At 34.2% G+C, this 16,378-nt stretch overlaps 1 long non-coding RNA gene across 1 annotated transcript; it reads left to right on the top strand.

The window, feature by feature from the left end:
- The first annotated feature begins 4,219 nt into the window (after positions 1–4,219).
- On the top strand, positions 4,220–13,852 carry LOC134761533 (uncharacterized). Its single transcript, XR_010140243.1, has 2 exons — positions 4,220–8,264; positions 8,441–13,852. It is a non-coding gene; the product is annotated as an uncharacterized LOC134761533 (long non-coding RNA).
- The last annotated feature ends 2,526 nt before the right edge of the window (positions 13,853–16,378 follow it).

The raw sequence follows: 16,378 nt of genomic DNA, 5'->3' as shown, positions 1-16,378 counted from the left end.
AATTTCCATAGGAGACTTTATAGTCCATTTGCTCTACTACCGTTAGAGATTAGAAGTAAAAAGGCATCTAAGCTGATCTTTCTGCTAGGACGATTCCCTGCAGCAAGTTTTACTGCCTTCTTTGATTCAGTTTTAAATGTCTGGAGCAACGTGTTCTCCCCATCCTTCTCCAAAGGCAATTCAAAGTCCTATGGGAGATTTTTGCAACCGCCGTGGTGTAAAAAGTAATAGAATGAGGAATGAAGAGTTAGAGATTCTGGTCCTCACTCTTCTGCTTCTCAACCACATGGACTTGCATGATTCATTCCATGAATTCACTCAAATTGTGTTGAGGCCTCTCTGTGGGAGAAACAAAGATGACAGAAACTAAGCCCAGCCCTTTAAGAGTTTATAATCTAATGCAGGAGTAACTGCAAGAGAAAGAGAAAATGCTTTGGTGGGTGGCTGGTATCACACCTGTTTTGAGTGATGGTTGAAGAGAGTCATGCAAACTGTTATGGAAGGTGGTGAGACCTGGAATGCAAAGAGGAAGGAAAAGGTGGAGGTAGGAGAGGAATGGCTGGTGGCCAATTTCAGCTAGAACTTGTATCATTCACAGGGGAACAATGGGAAATCAGGAAAGATAGAATGGAACCAGTCCTGGAAAACTAATGAATTTTGTTTTTTAGTCAGCCAAGTGACTGAAGGTTTCTGAGAAGGGGGATGATTTGATTAAGGAATAGCTTTAGTAGGATTATTTACATGGTGATATTCACATGGTAAATGAATTGGGGGTAGGGAAACTAGTTAAAATCTCATTAGAAAGCTATGATAACAAGACAGATGTGGAAGAGATTATCAGTAAGGAAGAAATTCAAGGAACTATTTTCCCTGTGTTGAACATGATCCAACTGCTTATTTTAGAGATGCTACAATCAAAAAAATGATGAAGCAGAAAATACAACACTTAAGATGACAGATAAAATACTTGCAATTGATATGACAGAAAAATAACAGACTAGAAAGGCATTTCATTCTTAATTTAATGTTTATGAGGATTTTTAACTATTTTGTAAGCTATGAAATGCTGTAAAAATGAAACTCTGGGAAGGATGTAGGAGCAGGTTCCTCTTACTAAGAAGATAGAGTCATAGGGAAGAAATTACTATCCTCTCTAGGCTTTTCACACTTATGCCAAGTTAGATGGACCTTCTAGGTGCTACTTTGAAAAATTTTAACTAGGAAGACAGTCTGTTTTTTTTCTTTTTTTTAATTTCATAGAACTATATTTTGCATACAATAAAATGTACCTATTTTAAGTGTATAGTTCAATGAGCTTTGATGACATATACACCCATGTAATCATCCCCATACACCCATATAATCATCCCCATAATTAAGCTATAGAATGCTTCTGTCGGCCTTCCCCCTCCTTTCCCCGGGCCCCACCACATTCTCTCATAACTCTGCAATCAAACTCCAGCCCCTTCTCAGGCAACTGCTGACCTGACATCTGTCACTACAGATTAATTTTGTTTGTTCTATAAACTTCATGTAAATGCAGTCATAAAATAGGTATTCTTTTGTGTCTGGTTCTTTTTGCTTAGAAGGTTTTGAGCTTCACCAATGCTATTATATGTAAAAGTAGTTTATTCTTTTTTACTGGTAAGTTGCATGAATATTCCACAATTTGTTTATCCATTCATCTGTAAACATATATTAGGGGTGTTTTCAGTTGGGAGCTACTATGAATAAAGCTGCTGTGAACATTAGTGTACCTGTCTTGTTTTGGACATAGGGTTCATTCCTCTTGGACATAGGTTTTCATATACTTCCATATCATCTAAATCTGAGTCATATGGAAGTATATGTTTTCTTTTATAAGAAACTGACAAACTGTTTTCCAAAGTATTTATAGTATTTTACATTCCCAGGAGCAGTATATGAGAGTTCCAGTTGCTCCGCATCCTTTCCAACACTTGTTTTTGTTAGTTTTTTAAATTTTAGCCATTCTAGCAGGTTTGTAGTAGTATCAGGGAAATTTGCACTTCCCTGATGATTAATGATATGTTCATGTCCTTCTTGGCCACTGCATATGTATTTTTGTGAAGGGTATGTTCCAATCCTTCACTCCCTTTTTATATTTGTCATTTGTCTTATTTTTGAGTTGTGAGAGTTCTTTACATATGTTAGTATGTTGGATGTAAGTCTATACACACATCTATATATATGTATATGTATATATACATATATGTGTGTATATATGTATATATACATATATGTGTGTATATATGTATATATACATATATGTGTGTGTATATGTATATATACATATATGTGTGTATGTGTATATATACATATGTGTGTATGTGTATATATACATATATGTGTGTATATGTATATATACATATATGTGTGCGTATATGTATATATACATATATGTGTGTGTATATGTATATGTGTGTGTGTATATATGTATATATGTATATATGTGTATATATGTATATATGTATATATGTGTATATATGTATATATACGTGTATATATGTATATATATGTGTGTGTATATATATATATGGCAAATACTTTATTTCCAGTCTCTTGCTTTTCATTTTCTTAGTGATGTGTCTGGAAGAGCAGTAGTTGTAATGAGTGGGGTTGTAACTTAATTAAAAATTAAGTTTTTAATTTTAATAAAGTCTAATTCATCAATTTTTATGGTTATTGTTCTGTTCTATTTACAAAATCTTGAAAAAAATATGTTTTCTCCTGGAAGCTTTATATGTTCTGCTTTTACTTTAGGTCTATTATCTACTTTAAGTTTACTTTTGTGTACAGTGTGAGTAGGATTGACGCTCATTTCTTTCCCTTTTGAATATCCAGGTATTCCAACACTATCTGTTGAAAATACTATCCTTTCCTTATTGAATTACCACAGCACCTTTGTCAAATGTTGGTCTATTTCTGAACTCTTTATTTACTCTATTCCACTGATCTATCTTTATACCAAGACCACACTGTCTTGATTATGTAGCTTTGAAGTAAAGCTTGAAATCAGAAAATGGAAATCCTCCAAATTTATTTTTCTTTTAAAGGACTATTTTGACAATTGTAGGTCCTTTTTATTTCCACATATCTATTAGAATCAGCTTGTGTGTTTCTACAAAGAAGTCCTCTGGGAAGACTTGCATTGAATCTAAAGATCAATTTGGGGAAAATTGATTTCTTAACAATATGAGTTTCCTAGTTCAATAATATGATATTTTTCCTTTTTATTTGACTTTTAAATTTTCTCTTAACAATCTTTTGTAGTTTTTAATGTATGGATCTTGTATGTATTTTGTTAAATTCATCCCGAAGTATTTCAGACAGCCTGTCTTAGGAGTTAACTATTGAAGAAAGTAATCTCTCTCATTATTTGTCAGTTTTATTAGTTTAATTACCAGAATAACAATTTCTTCAAATTGGTGGTAGTGGAGGAAGGGTTGTAATGGAGGAGGGGTACTTCTCAATTGGAATGATATATATCTAATTGGATATATATATATATATATATATATATATCCAATTAGAAGATAATTTCCTGACATACTGGAAAATAGTCTCTGTAGATGAGGCCTCACTGAACCCCAGCTTGCAAGCATGTCAATACATACACATACTAAGAAGACTATAAATGAATAAGTCTCCCTGGTGTCAACTATGAAGCTACTTACCGAGATAATTAGGTCTTTAAAGTTGAAAGCAGCTCTTTTATGGATTACCCAGTCTACAAGTCTACGTATGGTTACCATTTTAGAATTATCAGATTTATCACATTAGTGGGCACTATGAAAATGTTTTTCTAGGGCTGGATTTTTTTATAGCATAATTCTCATGCTTTAGTTTGAATCAGCAATTGCATTTGTGCAATTACAGAGTGCTTGTAGGAGGCCTAAAAACTAAGAGTAGAGAAAAATGTTTTATCAGTAAAGTTTTTCCTAGATGTACAAAATTCTCTTGAAAACACTTTTGGGAAATCTAACTACCTAACTGATGTTTTTCTTTCCACACAGAAATATTGATGATAAAGAGGAAACTAACTTTCTGAACCATTAAATGTGATATCATTTATCTCACCAAATCCCAAGATAGGTATTTTATAGATTGTTCTTCATTTTAAAAGTAGATTACCCAAGATTCCTAGAATAATTATATTGTAAATATAATAATAACATTACTTATACAATGTTTCTTCTATATTTGTGGTCTCAGTCTTTTCTCATATGAATCAAATTAGATAAAGAAGGATTCAGTGTTATTTAATCAGGAAAAAACTCTAAACAAAAGTCAAAGAGCAATCTAAAATATTAAATAGAGATCTGGCTCTGTGTCTTTTCTTTCTTTCCTTTCTTTTTTTCCCTCCTTACTCTTCTCGTTTTGATTTTGGGCTTTAAAAGAACACTCAGAAACCACAAATGTTCAAGAAATATTAACAACAATAACAGTCATATATTATCCAGTCTGTGTCAGGAATAAACATTCCGATTTTATAACCTTCAGGCCTCTTCCAGGTATTATTATTTCCACTTTACAAAGAAACTGAAGTTCATAGAGTGTCACTTTCCTTTCCCAAAGTCACATGGCCAAATCTCAAAGATAAAATTCAAATTACAGGGCCAAATCTCTCTCCATCATGCAGATGCCTCCCACATTGCCTGTGACTTTACAGAAGCTTGGAGTCTAAATTATGTGGCTGCTATTAGTAACAACTTCAAGACCGAAGACTGTTGGGCTATTGGCTCCACCGTGGGCACCACTAGGTTTAAACTCAAACAGCCAGATGAGACCACTCGAACCTTGGCAGTTACCAGTTCAGAGGAGCAGCCTAACCCAGCCACTCCACAGTTGCAATTTGAGAGCATCTAGAGGACACCACATACATCTTTTCACCCGGTCTCTGCTGCCACAGATGAAACCTCCTCAATGCCCCCAAGAAGCCATCTTGGGCAGGAAAAAGAGGCAGGTGTAAAATTTGGATGACTATTAATTTACCAAAAGAAATAGTGATTCCAAAGAGGCTGTTATACTGGCCCTGATTTGAATTTTGAATAGTCTGAATGTTTAAACTAAAAGGAGAAATACAAACATGAAGTGATAGCAGTTCCCACTGTCAAATGGAAGATGTCCCTAACCATCAGCAGGGCGGGGCTCATGAAGATCAGATAAGCTATTAAGAACAGGTGCTACATTTCTTGACCTATCTGAGTTTGGTGTGAATAATCTTGTGACCTCATTACAGTTTTTATAATTTGAATTCATCACCATAAGCTAAAAGAGGATAAACAAAATGAGGAACCACCCGTTTCACAAAGTCTTTTAGGTGCAAGTGTTTTCCAGCCTACAAAACACTCAAGCTCAGGAAGGTTAAAGGAATTTGAGTGATCATTTACTTCCATCGACTAGAACATCCTTAGGGTTTCTATTTAAGAAAACCTTAAAAAAAGGGAGCTTTTAGTTTCAATTTGGTTGTCAACATGCAGAAAAAAGGAAAGCTGAAATCAAAGTTATAATACAGTCTGAAAATTAAACATTAAGGGGAAAAGCCATACCTTGAAGAGTAGCCTTTGCTGTCAATCAGTATTTCTGTCTAAATTGTAAAAACAGAGAGGGGGAAATCAGCTTTGCTGTGAACTGCCAAGGGAATTGTCTTTATTCTGCCAGATGCTCCAGATGGTTTTCTTACAGAGAAACTTCATTTCATGCTCGCAGTTGTTTATTTCCATGCATCTAACTCTCAGCCAGGCACTGAAACAGGTACTTCATTGATCTACTAAATATGATTGTAAAATTACTTTATCTTATTTAAAATTGCAAGCCAAGCAGGAAAAGTGAGACCATGTACTTCCCTTCCTTTCTTTTAACCTCAAATTTGAACCTGCTTTTAAATCAGTTTAAAACTAATGAATGACCCTTGTTGCTAAGTGACTCGAGAAACCAGGAAGGAACTATGATCTGGCTTTGTAAAACAAAACATTAAATACTTATGAAAACTTTCCATATAAATCTTTGTACTATCATACAAATAATTCACTTTGGAGGCTATTTGTCTTGAAGAAATCTTATCTTAAAAAGGGGTCATAAGTAGCTGCCTGTAGACTTATACATCTGCTTGTATATTTATAAGCAGCTGTATATTTGTTTCAAGATATTACTTGTTTTAAGATATTACTGCTGAACATTTTTTTTAATTCAATGACAGTTTATTGAGTGTTTATTATGGACCCTGTTAGGCACCTAAGATACAAAGAAACACCATGGCATTTTGTGAAGGTTGCATGCTTTCTGGTGGCAGAGGGAAGAATTAGGAGTTTCTTGCAATAGATAAAGATCTGTGAAGGCACTGGAGGTGATGATGAAGTGAGGATTGGAGACAAATTCAAGGAATAGCATCGACAGAATTTGTTATCAAATTACATGTGTTGATGAATGAAAAGCCAGGAATAGCTCCCTGGTTTCCAGTTTGGGGATCAGGCTATGTCATTCAATGAGATTAGAAATGTCAGGGTTACAGCAGTACAGCAGGCTCCACATTATCCCAGAGATGAGATCTGGAAGAGCTACTATGTACAGTAAGGCATGCTGTCAGAGATGATTATATCCAAAGACCATTTTTCAGAGACCCAGTGGTTTGTTTCCTAAATGGAAGTATTTGGACCTACTTCAGAACTTACCAAACATAAGCACTGGCCAGGTAGCAAACACATTAAGTGGTGAGAAAGCCTCTTTCAGGAAGAGGACTCTGGTCTTAGGTTAGTACCGCAGCACAGGTCAGCCCACTGTCTGGGCTGATGCTCTTGAATGCATTCTATTAAGAAGTGTTCACTGAGTTAAAAAGAACCACACATAGCAAACCCACTGTAAAGAACCACATAGCTTGGGTTCCTCAAACTCTTCTATCTGCAGCTTTTAGAGGAGCAGAATTATGACACCTATCCATCCCTCACCTTCATTATCTGCAAAATTAGGTTCCACACTCACTGCCAATTATACAAGTCTATAATTTCCCTTCTCATTTCTGGACATTGAAACAGATAAAATGAGAAATTAGTTGAATGCTAGATTTTTTTTTTTTTTGTAGATGGAGTCTTGCCCTTGTCACCCAGGCTGGAGTACAATGGCATGATCTCGGCTCACTGCAACCTCTGCCTCCCAGGCTCAAGCGATTTTCCTGCCTCAGCCTCCCGAGTGGCTGGGATTACAGGCGCACAGCACCATGCCCAGCTAACTTTCGTATTTTTAGTAGAGACGGGGTTTCCCCATGTTGACTAGGCTGGTCTCGAACTCCTGATCTCAGGTGATCCACCTGCCTCAGCCTACCAAAGTGCTGGGATTACAGGCGTGAGCCACCGCGCCTGGCCTAGATTTTTTTTTCAAAGAAAATAAAAATGTTCAATTTCTATGGAAAACAATGAGAATTTATTTCATTTCTTCTGTATAGTACAGGGGTGGCGCTTTGAGGGGATAAACAGCTGAACAAGACAATGACCCAAGACTTCCAGTAGGCCCCATTTTAATGTCACAGTATGAAAATATCTATAATTTTGAATTTTGAAAGATGAATGTTTCTTTAGCACAAAATTCTTCATTCTTCTAACTCCAGTTGTAAGAAAATAATGGCAATTAGGCCACCATTTTCCTAGAATTAATTACATACACATTTTTAAATAGCGTTAACTTTAAGTGGCCTCCCACTAAGATATGAAGTACATATCTATTTGGAGGATTAGAAATTAAAATTTCCAGCTTTCAATAAGAATCAAACTGATAGTGTACTAAAAATAAACTAAGGTCATCTGATTGAAAGGCTTCACCTCTGTCTCACACTCCAGCTCTTTTCTTGGAAGAGAAGAAACCATTTCTATTAAGGGAGCAACAAAGGGCTGTTTTGTACATTCATTACATTCACAGTGAGGGAAATGTTCTGTCCTGTCAATATCAGTGTATCTAATATAAAATCATTAATTCCATACCTGCTAGCTTTTTTAGTAAAACTGTATTAAAATTAAAAGTAAAACTTACAGTATTTGTTTCGACCTATAAACCTGGTTAACATCCATTAGATTAGATTGATTTTCATTAAAATAAGTGCTACACAAGACGTGTCATAACTAAGCATCTTCTTGTTTTTTGTTTTGTTTTGTTTTTTCTAGAGCCCCAGCAGCTACTATTAATGAGTGTCTGGAATACGTTCCTGGCATTTCACCTACACTCTCTCCAATCCTTCCCAGAAACTCACAAAGCAGGTATTATTACCAACAAGAGACCAGACACCCTGAGAATTTACACTCCTTCCCCAAGACCACACAGTCAATGATAATTGATGATGTTGCCACTTGTACCAAAGTCCATCTGGCTTCAAAGCCTGCTCTCTCCCCATTCAACAAAATGTCTCTCTGCCCTTACTTTTTTTCCCCTTCAGGGCTTTTTCTTGAACTTCTCTTCCTCACAACAGTTAAATCATCCATTTAAAGATGTCAGACAAGCTCTGTGTTCTAAGGTGAGTAATCAGATCTCATTTGGTTCACCTTGTCTACCACTTATCCTTTGTTTATTCATTCTTCTTGTAACCTCTTTCTTTTCCAAAGCTGAAAGTAGATAAAACTAGCTATTTCAATAATAACAAAAATATGTACCATTTGAGGAGAAAATATTTGTATATTCTTTAGTAGTGTTGAATATTCAATAAAGTTGTAAAAATAGAAGAATGTTAACTACTGTAGCAAAATTAATAAACCCAGTTTTCCTGAATAGTTAAGTTGAATCCATGCTGACTCTCAAATCTTTCTCTTTAGTATCCTATTTTAAAATGCTCTTCCAATTAATCCTACATATTCATGGGGATAATCCCAAGAGCAGGGTAATCTTTACTTGTTCCCCATATTAGTCTGACAACTCATTCAGTCACCGTTGCCAAAGCCTAAAATCGCCCACAAGAAGCCAAACTGCCTGTCATCATTTTTATCCAGGCTGGGATTTCCCTCCATGTTTGAAATACCAGCTTGTCTGTTTTGCATCCACTTTAGAATTAAAATAAGGAAAATGTTATGAATCTTTTCCCAAAATCTCTCCCATATTAAAATTTACATTCTTGCAGAAGTGCAGACTCAGTCCTGCATTTATTACTTTCCTAAGAATCTTTGTTTTCTTCGGATTTTACAGTACCTTCAGACATTCAATCTGTGGGGAAAAGAAAATCGTATTTTCTGTTACCAGAATGTATTCATTCTTCCCTTATGAAAATGACTGCATGTGTGCCCTTCTCTCTCTACTAAACCATTCATACAAAAGACTGAAGTTAAATCCTGCTCATTCACCACTGAGGCTGTTATTTGCTATCATTTTCTCAGTTATGCACAATCTAACTTCACTCTCTTACTACAACTTATTCTTAGTTCTTTCATCCTCTCTTTCCCTGCTTATACAGAATGCAGCCAAGCTCAAATGTTAAGCTTTTCCTCATTTTTGTCTACATTGTCCTGTGATTCTTAGAGCAACCTCCTCACTTTCATCTTGCAATTTCAATTTTTCTTAATCAAAAACTTGACTACTTAAATATTAGCCCGCCTAAGTGAAAAACATCTTTCACCTTCATTAGCTATTCATATTCATTCATCTGTAAGAAAAATACTTTTAAAACTCTGCATTACACAAAGAGATAACAATAAACATCCAAGTATTTACATATGTGATCTGTTCTGTAGAATCTCACAATAAAAATAACTTCATATATACATATGATTCACCCTTCACAATATTTATTTTTGAGGATAAAAGAAAATAATGTTAGTCTTACATGTTAATCATAAAAAATACATGTTTAATGACAGGAAAACAGCAAGTCATTTTTTCTAGTTCTTTAAAAATATTTTAATCGTGCAAAATCACCATAATGTACTCTAGCACAATGCTAAAATGTTACCTAAGATGAAGTGGCTTTTATTAGTTTTACAGGATGTATATTTGGCAATAGTTATTAAAAATAATTACTCAAAAGGAACTCTAACTCTATTATTTTAGAAACAATATTTTAAAATACAGCAGTAAGCAACAGAAACTATTGCTCTTTATACATTTTTGGCATAACACTGCCATACAGTTACAGAATTATAAAATAAGTATTTTATAGTACCATACAGATCCAGAAACTGGTTACAACTTCTACCACATACACATGGTATTGGTACTAACGAACATGCACAGCATTCTGTAATTCATACTGCAGTTGAATACAGAGCACAGAGAAGGCCCGGTGGCCACTGGAGAATCAGAGCTTATGTTATAAGTAAAACACACATCTTTGTAACAATCGTAGGCATTTTCCTGAAATATTTAAAATACAAGGGACACAATAGTTTCCAAAATGGCATAATCTGCCGTCCTTCTTCTTAGATAATACTAAAAAAGAAAGATCACCTTACATAGGAAACAACTTAAAGCCCTTTTTAAAAACAGGAGGAAAATGCTTGTCAAAGGACCTAACATTTTGCTCTCATTTGTTTCTCACAATTATAATGCCACACAATTAATACGCTGTCAACTCTTGACAGTGTGGAAGTTACTTCACTCACAAACCACCTATCACTGAGTCTTTCTCTTATCTGCAGCCAGACCATCAATTTAACTTGTAAAACTACCAACTGTTGCTACACACAGGCAAAGGAATTAAACTTGGTAGCTGATCATTTGATTACATCTATCAGTCTACTGGAGGGCTTCAACGCAGAGTAGGTGGAATTCATGGTTCAAATCAGAGTATTAATGGGATCTGTTTGCACACCAATACCTGATCTCCTTGGCACAAATACAGAGCTGATTCTTAAAGCATGTCCCCACAATAAAGCTTTTCTTAATCATTCGTCACCTGCTTCCAATAATTCTGGCACTTACACAAACTTATCAAGGGTTATATGTCTTTATTTCTGTGGTGAGTTTCCTGTTGCTGTTTCTAGACTTTTATTTCATTTGTATTTTATTTTTCTTCACATGAAACAAAATCTGTTAGCACTGGGGAAAAAAAGTTCATTTGACTAATGAGTGCAGAACGTAAATGTTTCTTAGTACCAAAACTTAGTACCAAAATATATCTAATTTTTCTAGTTAATGTAAATTGTTACACAAACTATAATTTAAAAAGTAAAACTATGACAAACCCTAAAGCTTAAATATTTTTAGAAAAAAAGGTATTTTAGCACAGTAAGTGACCATTACTGCCTTTTCTCTGAATCATTTTAGAAAGAGATTTTATATTAATATACAGCTATGAATGAACAACTTCCCTAATTTTTTTAATTAAATAAATAGGGGCGAGGGAAAAAACTCATATTTCAATGTTTCCCAAGATCGTTAAGATATAACTACAATTTACTAATGCCCAACTGCTCACAGTTTTCTAAATAACTACAACATAAATAAATTATAGCAGGTATTTTATGAGAACTGATACCCATCAAAATTGTGTATGGAGTCCATGATGGCCCATCCTCCCCAGAAGTCAGAGCTCACAGTGCCAAACACCCTCAATATCCAGAGGAGAATCTGAGGACCCATCATGCCAGTGGAGAAGGGTGGAGCCCAGCACTGGCGCCACTTTCCTGAGATGCCCACACTGATTCTTGTCCCTTCTCCCTCTCTGAACTCTACTTCCAGCCAGTTTGGGCCATAACACAAAACATTTAATTGTATTCTCTACATGAAAACTTTAATTCAGGAAAATAAACATATTAAGAGGTTATTTCCTTCAAATAAGTGAAACAATAAACTTTACAACAGAATAGGAAAAAAAAATGACAAAGAACACTCTCTGTAATCTAGGAAAAATGCAAGAACAATGCTTTTAAAATGATTCTAATGAGACTACAGCATAAAAGTTTTTCAAATTAGTTTCAGATTTCTCCAACTGCCTACTGGAATTAAACTTTTAATAATTTCTCTAATACAATTCTATTTCTGCATCCGCCTACATCTAAGAAGAAGCAAAACATAAATATTATTTGTAGTAACTAAGGAATGTTTAAAATGAAAATTATAGTATGTAGCTAAACTACAAAAAGCATAAATAAATATAACAGTATAGTTAGTCTTTCTTATTACTCTAAACACTTTTTGTCAAATGTAACACATTGTTGAATATCATGGTGAGTACACTTCTTGATAAACTGATGCTATTATCCCAAACAGCAGCTTCTCCAAAATGAAAAAACACCAACTAAATTTCATTACAAGAACTGATATTCATGGTTTAGAAGTTCCCAATGATGAGATTTTATAATGGAGTAAAAATGTAAACTTCTGAATGAAAACCATTTACATTTGTTAAGGCACATCTGGATACCTCCAGACATTCATATTTATAGCTATATTATTATTCATTTCAATAATAAGGGATTTCTAAAAACACATTCTGTCCCTGAACACAATCTGCTGGGTGTGTTGGATAACTAGAATGCAGAAGGAGCAGGGTAGTACTCACTGTCACCCTGGAGATTAGCCACACAAATATGTTCCTGAAATAAACAGTACAAAACTCAAAAAGAGGCCAGCAAATGTACACTCCTAATTTTCTAGATCCTACATTGACCCAGGCCATTTTTCTCTACAACTTCACCTACACTTAATGATTCTAGTGTGTCTAAATACAGCCTACCTTATACTCAACGCATATACCCCAAATGAGAGAGGGGAATTTCCTAAGTGGAAAACAAAATAGAAATCTTCAAAAACATTCCTACAACAGAGGATCACCACTCACCCCAAACAGACATTAAAGACCTGTAGATGTAGTTACAATCAAGCAAGATCAAGAATATCCTTTGTATCTTAGATTAGAAAACAAAGCTTTAGAAGAGCCTCAATTAGAGCTTAAAAAATGCTTTATTACTCAGTATGGATGAATACTCAACCATAACTCTATTATGAACTTGAAAATTTAATATTAAAACAATTAACCAAATATTCTCCCCCCATTTGTTAAACCAATTTTTGACCACTCAATGTTGAGGTTCATTTACTACTCTGATTTTTCAAAGACTAACTCAGATATAATACTGTACTGTTTTTCCTTTCCACCACATCATACTTTCACTCAGATTAAAGTATAAAACTAGAAGCAGGGTAGGTAATTTTATATGACAAAATATGGAACAATGACTATAACAGGCATTATGGCATTTTCATATGTTTATATTTTTAATACTTAGCAAAAAAATACTTAGAACTTCTCTAGTAACTCCTGAGTTGTAGATTTTATTTTCTCATTGAAGCTGGAAAAAAGTAGTCCCAAAACCTAAATTCAAAATAAAACTATACAACATAATTTTTGAGTTGACAACTAGACTTGATTTAGAGAAAGTAAACATATTTTCACCTCTATCATTATTCTTTTGAATTTCTTATGAGATCGAGAATGAAAATGTGTAATGGTATAATATTCTTCATGTTATAAACTCTACTGTACAGAAATATAACTATATGTCACTTTACAGTATTTCAAAATAGTTTCACATAATCTCCTTTGATATATGAAAGCACAAAATATTAGAAATGTTCTAGACTAATCAAGCGATATAACATCTATCTGCCATGAAATGCAAGTTAATATTTTATCAATAGCCAATATTTAGTATCCTTGCACTCCACAGTACAACAATAAAGATTATACCTTTGTAAAGATTCAGTAATATTTTTAGCTATTTGGTCATGCTTCACTGCATTTTTTGTAACAGCTTCTCAATGAATTTCTGCAAGCATAACGTAGTTTTTAAAAATACAAAACATAGGAGTCAAACCCAGAGCACTGTTTCATATATAAGACACACATAAATAGATATCTATAGATCTTATTTAAAAAACTAATATACAAAGCATTAATAAAAAAAATTTCTAGACACTCAATGTTTATCTCCAAAAGGAATGATATCCTTTTACTTGTTCTCCACTGAATGATTATCTAAGTTATTTAGAGACTAATTGTAAGAAACATACTATTATATGTGAATATGCGTTTAAAAACACCATAGTGGGAAAAGACCATTATTTAAGATGGATGCCAGGAAGTTTTCCCCTTGAGACTAAATATTCTCAAATCTAATCAAAATCTCTAAGTAGGAAGAATATTCTAAAAGTTAAATTGCTAAATGAAATGTTTTTACTCATAAGGGCTCTAATATACTACAATTTCTAAGTAATTCAAATTACATTCATTGATTTTAGTATCTGGTAACTTTATTAATATCATAATATCTGGTCACAATCTTTTACTATTATGCATTTAGAAAGTTGTCTGAATGCTTTATCATGTATACAAAATTGGTAAGTTATTTTGAATTAAATTATTTGTGTTTCTACAATTCAGCCTAATTTGACAATCGCTTCTCATCCTCTAAACCCTGTAGAACTATTTACTGAGCTCTATGGAGACATAGCTACAAGCACCACATAAGAGTGTCCATGTTTTTCTTGCGTGTAAAACAGAAATTGAAATGCAAAAGCAGATTGCCAAATCCTAATACTCACTCACAGAACACTAGGAAAGCAAAAACTGGCATATTATGGGCACTAAAAATGAGAAAGTGTTCCATACATACTTAGTGGAACACAATGTACAACAAAAGTGCTACTGAGATTAATATAAAAAATTAGAGTTAAGCAACTGGCATGTTTCATGTAAACTTCAAAGCAGTAAAATCATATTTCTAGAGGCATACTATAAGTGTGATTATTTTCAAGAAATCCACTGCAGAAAATGTGGATCAATAGAGGCAACAGAAGATCACATGTGATATGAAGTAGGACATATTACAAATTCCCTAGGCGATTAAAATGAATAGAACTTTTCTTAAAAGCGTAACAAAAAAGTTAATTCCTTTCTAAATGAAATAAAGTAGAAATGTTTCATCTATTCATTGCTTTAACTATATTTGCATGTATGCTTTGAAGTTCTTATCACAGTGTTTTTTGATTTGTAATAATTAGTAATAATATAGAAACAAAATTAATTGTTCTTAACCAGCGCTATGTAACATATTAAGTGCTTACTAGAGTTGCATATATGGACTTTTAAATTTGTTCTCAATTTTGAAGTTTGATAACTTAGAGATGCACAAAACTATACTTTTTAAAAAACACATTTGGACTAAGCAACATTACTAATTTCATAATCCATAGAACACTGACATATTCACGGTTTAAGGGACTACTGTCTTGTTCACAATGCAAGAGGCATGCCTTTTAAAAAGGAATTTCTTATTTTTTAATTCTTCCATCATTTGCATTCAGAATCAACCATCAAATTTATATGGAACAGCCATGGAGAGCAAAGTTCTTGTCTTAAACTTTTCAATCAAATTTGTTTTTAAGCACTTAATTCTGAAAACAGTTATTAATTTAAACAAAGCAAAATCTTGAAGTCATACAATTAGAAGTCCCACTCTGTTCCATGTAGATTTCAATATAGATCATCCTAATGTGTACAGTGGTCCCTTGATATCTGTAGGGGGTTGGTTCCAGGACCCTCTGCAGTTACCAAAATCTAGGAATGCTCGAGTCCCTTATGTAAAATACTTTAAATCATCTCTAAATTACTTACAATACCTAATACATACAATATAAATGCTATGTCAATAGTTGTTATACTGTATTGTTTAGGGAATAATGACAAATAAAAGGACTGCACATATTTAGTAGAGATGTAACCATCCATTTTTTCCAAAAAATATTTTCAATCTGCGGTTGGTTGAATCCACAGATGCTGGACCCCTGAATATGGAGGGCCAACTACACTAGAAACACACATGCTAGCTGGGAAAGATGATGGCTTAAGGGTAAGCATGGAAAGAGGCAAGGAGGTGAGGACAGCAGGATTGATAGATAAGCTGGGGAGGTCAGAGCTCCACAAGGACATCCATTTCACTTATCAGAATCTAAAAATAAACACGTTGAGGTACTAGAATCAAAGAATCCAAATTAGTTTCTGAACACATTTGAAAAGATCAAACTCTTACAGTTAAAAAAAAAAATTAATCAGCCAGGCATGGTGGCTCATGCCTATAATCCCAGCACTTTGGGAGGCCGAGGCAGGCGGATCATGAGGTCAGGAGTTCGAGACCAGCCTGACCAACATGGTGAAACCCTATCTCTACTAAAAATACAAAAATTAGCCGGGCATGGTGGCACGCGCCTGTAATCCCAGCTACTCAGGAGGCTGAAGCAGGAGAATCGTTTGAGCCTGGGAGGCAGAGGTTGCAGTGAGCCGAGATCATGCCACTGTACTCCAGCCTGGGCAACAGAGCGAGACTCCGTCTCAAAAAATAATAATAAAATAAAATAAAGTAAAATAAATCCATAAATCAGGTAAAGGTGT

The sequence above is a fragment of the Pongo abelii genome, chromosome 5 (genome assembly GCF_028885655.2).
Source record: "Pongo abelii isolate AG06213 chromosome 5, NHGRI_mPonAbe1-v2.0_pri, whole genome shotgun sequence".
Taxonomy (NCBI): Eukaryota; Metazoa; Chordata; class Mammalia; order Primates; family Hominidae; genus Pongo; species Pongo abelii.
The sequence above is the reverse complement of the archived record's forward strand: the minus strand, read 5'-3'. Positions and strand labels throughout refer to the sequence as shown.